Below are 9114 nucleotides of genomic sequence, written 5' to 3'. Positions count from 1 at the left end.
ATTATAGCCATCCAGACCCACATACAGTTCACTAATTCTTCCTTCACATTGTTATTTCTGTATTGTACTTCGTCTACCTGAAATGTCCATTACTATCCCTATCATTCATTGACACTTGTCCCCTTTGATCCATGAAACTCAGCTGAGGCATCATAGAAGTCTTCCTCCAACCTGTACTCTCCTAGCATTCTTTGTTTTGTCTATTGCAGGTAATTCCCAATCACAGATGTACAATTTATGCACAATCCACAGTTACCAACCAACCCTGTAAAGCCATTTTATTTAAAATTTGAAGTACACACCATGGTCCATAGTAGCAAATGAGTCCTAATTTGCATCATGCTTCAAAACATTATTAGTATTACCACTATTATGTTAAAGATGTTTTTGTGTACTTGAAGTGTTTCTATAATGCTTTTTATTTATAGAAAAGTACACCTTATAATATATACTAAGAGAAACATTCAACTGACTGACATTAGATATAAACTAAAACCTAACTTTCCTGACTTATGTACATATTCTACTTAAATACAAATTTAGGGACAGAACTCAGGCATAATCTGGGGACTGCCTTATATCATTATCTTAAGTCTATTGTTATAATTAATGCATGTATCTGTTTCTTTCCTCTAACTGTATGAGACTATGGGTATCTTGAAAACAGGGTCATGATGAATTTGTATCAGCTTGCTTTTATCTCTGTTAGCCTACCTAAACTCGTGTCACCAAGGTTAAAGAATCTCGATGCATCCATGGAAAGTTTTGAAGTCCATCATGCTTTATCAAAAGCATTTTATCCTGCTTTCTTTCTCTTTGAAAAGCTTTCTTCTTTTGGATTCTTTGACAATAGGCTCTTGTGAGGATACTCTAATGTATTACAATTCTTCAATCCATTAGTTCAACATTCTACTACTCTACCAGGCATCCTTTTATATCCTGAGAATTCACAGACATGAAATAATCATAAATAGAGGTTCTCAGACTGTGTCCTAGACCCTCTTCTTAGACTGACTCTATTCCCAGACACCCTCATTATGCCTGTAGCTTCCAATATCAAGTATATGTTGAGTACTTTGTAGCCAGATATCAATTCTGAAATGGAAAAGTATATATTCAAATTCCTGTTTACTATTTTTTTCCTAGGCATCTCGCAATAAGTCTATCTGAAACAAAATTCATTATTTTTTTACAGAAAGTATGCTACCTCTCTGAGGCAGCATGAAATTGAGACAATTATTTATTAAAAAGAGAACTCTTCACTAAAATTAACTTGAATTACATGGAAAGACAATGTGTCCTAATGAAAACACCCTAAACTGTATTTTGAGCCTAACTCTCAAAGCTTTGTCAATACCAAACTTAGCAGGCCCAGAGTCCTCTCAAACTCTATTATATTTTAATAGCATATAAAATATTATCCATATCAAAGATCTAATGCTTCTTTGTATCCATGATCCTAAGGCTAAATTTTCATAAAATGAAAAATTATCTAGGCCAGTCCATCAGTTGTTTTCAACTTTTTATTATTGCTTTTCTTCCTATCATTTGATTTTAGGTATAGTTTCCGTACTAAACGCATAGAATAAAAGAGGTCAATATAGTAGTTACGAATCGGGCTGCAAACCACAAGGTCAGCAATTCGAAACTACCAGCTGTTCCGTGGGAGAAAGATGAGGCTTTCTGCTCCTGTAAAGATTTACAGCTTTGAAAACCCTGTACAGGGTCTCCATGATTTGGAACCGACTCCACGGCACATAACCACCACCACCAATAAATTCTGTTCACCTAATCCTTTTGTTATTGCTAAGTGATATCAAAACATAGTGACCCTATATAAGGTTTCTAAAGAGCAGCTTGTGGATTTGAACTGCCAACCTTGCAGTTAGCAGTCCAGTTCTTATACTACAGTGCCACACCAGGACTCTATTTTTAACTATTGCTGCCTTTATTATTAATAATCTAACAAGGTAAATTCTTTTCCTAGTGTAAATTTACCTTGTCGTTTAAAAGAGACTATTTCCTTAAATCTACTGTTTTCACATGATTTCTAAGTTTGAGCTCTTTTATTGAAAGTTTATTTAGAGGAGCAGTTGTCTTTTTCTTTTTACTATCCTTTGACATTAAAAATTTATCAAACCAGGGACAACATTTTCTTCCAACAGTCAAAATTAAACTAAGTATGAAGCTTCAATGTTTCCTCAGACATAGCTCTGAGGAACATAGAAACATCCAACTAATATTGACGTGTAGGAAATGTGTTATTGTGACAAATATAATCATACTTGAGTAATTTGAAATGATCATAAGCTCAAATATGTGATGTGCTAAATAATCTAGTAGTAATAATAGCTCTAACCATGATGTGGAGTCCAGTGATTTAGGATGAGTAGTGGACTGACAACCACAAGGTCGATGTTGCAAATCCACCTGTTGCTCCTTGGAAACCCTATATAGGGTAGCTGTGTACCAGAGCTGACTCTATGGAACTTAACAAGAGCAATAGTAATTTAGAGAGAGATTTCTTCTTGAAAGAAGAAAACAACTACAAGAAAGCCAGAGAAATTCAGGTGGAAGAAGTTGAGTTCAAAACGGATGTGAGCGTTCACTTGGAGTCAGAATTGCTCATAATAAATGGAAGGTAACTGTCCTGAGTAGAAGTAAGCCTACCTACTTCTGGTTCTTGTCACATGGAGCATCACACCCTAAAGTGCTCTGATTAGACAGTTAGAAATTTATAGTACCTTTGAGAGATTTTCAGCCCTCTTAAGCAGATGCAACACATGTTTTTAGTACTATTCATATTTAGCTCTATTTTTCTTCCTTCACTTTGAATCTAAGGAGTTAGAATACTTTTCATACTTTGCAGTAGGAGCAGTAAAAGAAGTCAAGAAATGTTGATCAATGCCATCATAAAACCATCTCTGGAGACCAAATTTCTGCACAGCAAAAATGCTCACAGTGTTATGAGATCAGTGGAGAAACTTGCTTTATTGTTCTCTTGGTATTTTTGATCAACAATAAATTTAAAATTCTTTCTGTTGTTGTTTATCTTGTTTAGTTTGGTTTGGCTATTATTGAAAGACAATACCTATACTGCTGGGAAGTCAAGTAAAGCACTGCTTTGCATATTTTTTATAGTACAGAAGACGTGATTTTATAAATTGCCCCCACTAAAAATGCTCATGGATGAAAAGGGGTTATAAAAAATGTCTTGTGATTTTTTTTTCCCTACCAGTCATATTCAATCAAATGCCTTTGTCAATTAGTATTAAAGAAATGCATATTTTAAGAACTTACAGAGCTAGCAGTGACCAAACACAATAGTTTCTGTCAAGCAAAATAGTGTAATATAGAGGATTGTTGTTGTTGTTATGTGCTGTGGAATCGGTTCTGACTCATAGCCACCCTGTACAGGGTTTCCGAGGCTGTAAGTCTTTACAGGAGCAGAAAGCCTCATCTTTCTCCTGCGGAACAGCTGGCAGTTTCCAACTGCTGACCTTGAGGCTCGCAGCCCAATTCGTAACCACTACACTACCAGATAGAGGATTGGTCATCCAAAAATCAAAGTGTGGCACTGTAGGATAGGCACTAGACTACTAACCACAAGGTCCATAGTTTAAACCTACTAGCTGTTCCTCAGAAATCATATACAGTGTTGCTATGAGTCATAACTGACTCAACAACACTTTAACAACAACTTGGTGGTACTGAAAAGAGTCCTGGCTACACTGTAGGAAGCACTGGACTGCTAATTGCAAGGTCAGCATATTAAACCCACTAGCCACACTTCAGGAGAAAGAGAAAGAGGAATTTTCTGCTCCCATAGAGTTGTACCGACTAAGTACCCTATACAGGAACCCTATGAGTTAGAATGATTCAATGGCAATGAAAGTGGCATAGTGGTGGCCCAGGAGGATAAGCACTGGACTGCTAAGCTAACAGTTGACAGTTCAAACCAAACAGCTACTCCATGGGAGAAATACGAGGCATTCTGCTACTGTAAAGATTTTCAGTCCCAGAGGTTTATACAGGGTGGCTATGAGTCAGAATTGGCTTGATGGCCTAGGGTTTGCTTTGGTTTTATGTGACACTTAGGACTTTCCAATAAAATACATCTTGAATGAAGCAAATATTTGAGTAGTTTCAGACCTTCATTTGTAAAATGTATATGTCATACTGTTTTAAAACAGAATGAATATTTAAGAAGAGTATTTATAAGCTCAGTTAACAGCTATAAATGCCTCATGGAAAAGAATGCCAGATTTGGAATAAAAATAAATATATAACGTTCCTGTCACAGCTGTTTCTCTTGCTAGTGAAAGGATTCTGAGATCCTTAAACATCTGATAATACGAATGGCATTTACCACAAAGTATTGTAATTTGACAAAAGTCATCTTAGTTTTCCAAGCAATTAGAAAACATTAGAGGGAGTAACCATATGAAAATTAAATGTTAGTTCATCTTTCTATATCCCAAATCATTTTACACCCCCTCCCAAGTTTTATCCATCCACCGTGCTTTAGATACTGTGTATGTGCAGAAATTATCATAACCTGTTGGTACTGTTGTTGTTAAGTTGTTTTGAATCTATTCTGACTCATAGTGACAGTGTGTAGGTTTTAGAGGGGCAGATGGTGAGTTTGAACAGCCGACCTTGTGGTTTGAAGTCCATTGCTGATCTTGCAGTACCATCGCAGATATTGGTATTGTTGGTATGATGCTGTAGGTAAGCACTGGACTGCTAACCATGATGTTGGTAGCTCAAACCCACTAGCTGCTATCCAGAAACCCTAGAGAGCCACGCATCTGAACTAAATCAACAGCATTTAGCAATGACAACAATGTTGCTTAAAAGAGATATTTACGATGAATAAATTTTCGGTCTTGCAAAATTCTGTCTTGTATTCTCCACGATTATTTCTATTAACAAGGCCATATTTTCCAGCTACTGATCCTTCCTCTTTGCTTCCAACTTCCACATTCCAATCACCAAGAATTGTGAATGCATCTTGAGTGTATATTTGATCAATTTCAGACTGAAGAAGCTGATAGAATCCTTCAATTTCTTCATCACTGGCTTTAGTGTTGGTGAGTAGATTTGAATAATACTGGTGCCAACTGGTTTTCCTTGTAGGCATATGATATTGTCTTATCACAGACAGATCTTAAAAAGTTCTTTTTCATGATGAATGAGATGTCATTCCTCTTCAATTTGTCATTCCTGTCATAGTAAACCATATGTTTGTCAATCTCAAAATGGCCAATAATAGTTCCTTTTACCTCACTCTTGCCTAGTATAACAATCTTTCTGTGTTCCATTCCATTTTGTACAATTTCCAATTTTCCTAGATTCATACTCTGCATATTCCGCATTCTGAATATTAATGGATGTTTGCATATGTTTCTTTGAATTTTGAGTTATGCTGAATCAGCAAATGCAGGTCCTGAAGCTTTGTTCCATTCACATTATCCAGGCCAACTCTACTTTGAGGAGGCAGCTTTTCCCCAGTGGTATTCTGAGTGCCTTCCAACCTGAGGGACTCATCTTCCTGCAATATATCAATGTTCTGAAGCTATTCATAAGGTTTTCACTGGCTCACCTTTGAGAAGTAGTCTGCATTCTCTTACCTGTTTGTTCTTAGTCTGAAACTTGCCCATCATGGAAAAAAATATATATATACATGGCATCACGTCTAGCATCATAGCTACACAGAGGCCACCACAGTGCAACAAACAGAAAGACGAGTGGTGGAGCATAAATAAGAATTGAGTATTTTAATGGTTTCCTAATAAGATGACATTGCTGGGTTATTTGTGCACATTTGTTTATTGGGATGTTTATTGAACACTCTTTTTGAACTTTATGTTGTTAAAAAGAAATGCAAACCCCAAAAGAATTTCTTACTATTCACAACCCTATTAATTATCTTGCATAGACTAAAATAATATTTCTAAAATATTATTTTTCTGCTTTCAAATTTAAGGTACTGAAATGCTAATCTTAGAAAATATTTATATCAGATCTTTCAAGTTCCAGACAGTAATGTTATTAGCTAATATTTAGCAAAAATTATGAGTAGATTTCAAGTTTATTTTATGTTTCACAATTTATTATTCCAATTTTACATTTTGAAGGTAGTGTGAATTTTTAATTTTTGAAAAAATATATATCAGCTTAAAGGCATAACTTTGAAGCTTCAGCATTATAAGTGAAAGTTTTATCCCACAATGTGCACTTTAAAAAATGTCATTTAATAAATATAAGTATATAAATATAAGCATATAAAACACACATATATATATAATATTTTCAGTTACCGCATATGCATACGAAAGTTGGAGAGTGAGTAAGGAAGACCATCGAAGAATTGATGCTTTTGAGTTATGGTGTTGGAGGAGAATATTGAAAGTGCCATGAGCTGCCTAAAGAACCAATAGATTTTGGAAGAAGTGCAGCTAGAGTGCTCCTTGGAGGCCAAGATGGCCAAATTTCGTCTCTCATACTTCGGATATATTGTCAGGAGGGACCAGTCATTGGAGAAGGATATCATGTTTGGTAAGATGGAGGGTCAGAGAAAAATAGGAAGACCCCCAAAGAGATGCACTGGCCAAGTGGCAGCATCGATGGACTCAATATATATGAATAGGGCTGCTAACCTCAGGGCCAGCAGTTCAAAACAACCAGCTGTTCCATGGGAGAAAGATGAGGCTTTCTGCTCCCGTAAAGATTTACAGCCTCAGAAATCCTGTACACAAGGTCGCTATGAGTCGGAACTGACTCCGCGGCACAATAACAACAACAACATAGCTATTAAGTGCTATTGAGTCAGTTCTGACTCATAGTGACCCTTTCTAGGGTTTTCAAGACTATAAATCTGTGCAGGAGCAAAAAATTTAATCGTTCTTTCATGAAGTGGCTGGTGGGCTCGAACTAGTAACCTACATCAGGTGAATAAACTACAATTCCCAGAATGCCATAGAGGAGCCACCTTACACATGTGTAGCTTCCTCCCCTTAGTCCTGTGGCTTCTCACACATGCACTTTTGGATAGATCTTTCAACGCCTTGGCTGCCCTAAGCTAGAGGTGGTGACTCGACTTCCTGTGATCTTTGGCTGCGATGTTGACTTTCTCTTTCCTCTGGATTTCACGACCTCTGCAAAGATACAGGCAGCTGGTCAGGATGGCCATCCAGGCCCAGCATAATAAGACAGCCCAGACTCAGCCTGGGGAAACAGCCATGGTTGGACAGCCAGGAGAGCCTGCTGGACAGTGAGCCTGAGATGTTGGAACTGCTGCAGAGGGAGAAAGACTGACAGTATTGTGGACTGGAACTATAATGGGGTAGGGGAGGGAGTGGATGAGAGCCGATTGCTATGTCAGTGCAGAACCTTGAATGCCTTTGACATGGATCCTGCACAGTGGGGAGTCAATGTCCAGCCCCATTCAGGGCCCCCAGCCAATCTGGCCACCTACAGAGCTCTACTGCAGCCCCAATACTGAATCTTGGGACTGGACCTGCCTTAGAGGGGTCATCTCACCCATGGCTACATGTCTGATGTCAAGCGGGTCTAAGCCACATCCATCTTCTTTAAGTCCATGCCCTATTAGCTCAATTCTCAAACTGGCTGCATTATCTATGACCAGCTAGTACCGACTGTTGACTTTTCTGGCCATGTCTCATCATTGCTGGTACCAGTGCCTATGCTCACCTCTTTGACTACGCCCCAGTGAGAGAAGTGTGTGATGAGTTCAAAACACATGTGCTGCCAGACATGGCCCACATCAGCGATCTGGTGGCTGCCAAGGTAATCCTTTCAATTTTCAAACAAGTAGGTATTGTCACCACCACCACTCATAAGACCTGAGGAGCCAGATCAGGACTCATCGTCTACCAGAAAGGGGTGTGGGCCGTGAACCTCAGTTCTGGCTGTGAGATCCCTTACACATTTGAGGACCAAATCAACTTTTCTGTGTTCCCATCACTGCAGGGTGGCCCTCATAACCATGCCGTTGCTGCAGTAGCTGCGGCCCTAAAGCAGGCCTGTACCCCCATGTTCTGGGACTACTCCCTGCAGGTTGTGAGAAATGCTTGGTCCATGGCTGATGCCCAGCTAAAGCGAGACTACTCATTGATGTCTGGTGGCACTGACAGCCATCTGGTGCTGGTAGACCTTCGACCCAAGGTCCTGAATGATGCATGAGCTCAGCAGGTGCTGGAGCTTGTATCAATTACTGCCAAGAAGCATACCTGTCTTAGAGATGGAAGTGCTATCAGCCCCGAGGTCCAGAAGCTTGGGTCCCCAGCCTTGACCTCCCAACAGTTCCATGAGATGACTTCTGGAGAGTTGTGGACTTTACAGATGAAGGAATCAGCATTGGCTTAGAGGTGAAGAGTAAGACTGCTAAGGTCCAGGATATCAAATCCTTCCTGGTCAATGACTCTGAAACAAGGCAGTGGCTAAATGGCCTCTGGCAGTAGGTAGAACAATTTGCCAGAGCCTTCCCCATGCCTGGTTTTGATAGGTGCTGAAGGCACCTGGGATATGAGGCCCACAGACTGGAAGTTACTCTCTCTCCTCACTACTGGGCCAGTGAAGGAGAAAGCTCATTTTCCTAATTTTTGATGAGGGACAGAAGAACCAAGAATATTCCCCTTCTAGAATTCATAGCTAAGATGATGTTTTTGGAAAGAAGACTTAGGAGTGTCCTGGGCTGTCAGCCATCTCTACCATTACCTCAGTGTTACAGACTCAATGTTCTTTCTTGAATAGGGGCGAGTTACCCTTCTGATCCAGAAGAAGGGGTGAGCAGACACCTTCCTTCCTGTTTTTAATTGAATAACATGCCAATCTGCAAAAAAAAAAAAAAGTTTTCACCTCCTCACAGTACAGTGTTTTTCTACAGAGCTACTGTGCTGCCTAAATACCTAAATATACACACACACATACACAGAGTCACAAGAGTAAATCAAAAAGTATTGCTACAAAACCATAGTAACATTTATTAACAAAATTATCAAAATGTGAAGCTACTCTTTCTCAGCATAGCCCCCATCTAAGCCTAGACACTTCTGAAGGTGCCGTTTCCATCTCTCTAATGACAACAAC

At 39.0% G+C, this 9114-nt stretch overlaps 2 pseudogenes; both read left to right on the top strand.

The window, feature by feature from the left end:
• The first annotated feature begins 7124 nt into the window (after positions 1–7124).
• Positions 7125–7344, top strand: LOC102835273 (annotated as a pseudogene).
• Positions 7344–8537, top strand: LOC102834902 (annotated as a pseudogene).
• Positions 8538–9114: the final 577 nt, after the last annotated feature.

This window comes from Chrysochloris asiatica, unplaced genomic scaffold, assembly GCF_000296735.1.
Source record: "Chrysochloris asiatica unplaced genomic scaffold, ChrAsi1.0 scaffold00022, whole genome shotgun sequence".
In the NCBI taxonomy this organism is placed as follows: Eukaryota; Metazoa; Chordata; class Mammalia; order Afrosoricida; family Chrysochloridae; genus Chrysochloris; species Chrysochloris asiatica.
Note: the sequence above shows the minus strand (reverse complement) of the source record. Positions and strands in the feature narration are given on the sequence as shown.